This window comes from Otolemur garnettii, unplaced genomic scaffold (genome assembly GCF_000181295.1).
Source record: "Otolemur garnettii isolate 467f Iridium unplaced genomic scaffold, OtoGar3 scaffold00060, whole genome shotgun sequence".
Lineage (NCBI taxonomy): Eukaryota > Metazoa > Chordata > Mammalia > Primates > Galagidae > Otolemur > Otolemur garnettii.
Genome location: NW_003852455.1, coordinates 111,145 through 112,443, shown reverse-complemented (window position 1 = coordinate 112,443; position 1,299 = coordinate 111,145).

Below are 1,299 nucleotides of genomic sequence, written 5' to 3'. Positions count from 1 at the left end.
AAAAAAAAAAAAAAAAAGAACACACCCCATGCTAGCACTTCAGAGCTTCTAACCAGATCCTTCATGGTACAGATGAGGAAAATGGGGCCCCAAGAAGGGATGTGACCTGACCAGGCCACACAGTTAACTGGAGGCAGAGCAGGACTGGAACCACCTTATCCTGACTCTTGAGCTCCCACACAGGCCCAGCAGCCTCACCTGCTCCCAGAACTACAAATGGCCACAGATGAAAGGGAACAAATAAGAAAACCCTGGGCTGGGCCAGGCACGATGGCTCAAGCCTGTAATCCTAGCACTCTGGGAGGCCGAGGTGGGTGGATTGCTTGAGCTCACAGGTTCAGCCTAAGCAAGATCAATACCCAATCTCTACTAAATATAGAAAAAAATGAAGCCAAGAGGATCTCTTGCACCCAAATTGGAGGTTGCTGTGAGCTATGATGCCATAGCACTCTACCCAGGGTGACAGCTTGAGACTCTGTATCAAAAAAAAAAAAAAGAAAGAAAAGAAAACACTAGGCCTGCAGGATAACACAAACTCATTTCTCCCCAAATGAGAAAAGACAATGTTTGAAGCACATTAGTTGGGACTGTCCCCCAGAGTGAGGAAGTGACAGATAAAATTCCTGAAGCTCATACTAATTGTTTTTAACATTATTTCAGAATTCTTAAGAAACTAAATTTTTATTCAAAAAAAAAAAATACAGGGTAGCACCTGTGGTTCAGTGAGTAGGGTGCTGGCCCCATACACCGAGGGTGGCAAGTTCCAACCCGGCCCTGCCCAAACTGCAACAAAAAAATAGCTGGGAGTTTTGGTGGGCACCTGTGGTTCCAGCTACTCGGGAGGCTGAGGCAAGAGAATTGCCTAAGCCCAAACGCTGGAGGTTGTTGTGAGCTGTGACGACACAGCACTCTACCAAGGGCAACAAAGTGAGACTCGGTCTCTAAAAATAAAATAAAATAAAATAAAATACAAACAAACTTCGAAGTTGTTTGAAGATAAAAGTTATTTTGTGGGCCAGGCCTGGTGAGGGAGATACTCACAGGTATTTTGAGATAAACCTTGGCACGTTCATCACAGTTTGAAAGGATTCTGATAACGGATCACAGATATATTTGTCTCCACCTGGCCAAGACAATACATCTCCAGTCTCAAAGTCACATAACACATAATTCATAGAACTACTGGGGTGTGTTAAGACTTTCAACTCCGGCTTGGCGCCTGTGGCTCAAGCTGCTAAGGCGCCAGCCACATACACCTAAGGTGGCAGGTTCGAATCCCCAGCCCGGGCCCGCCAAACA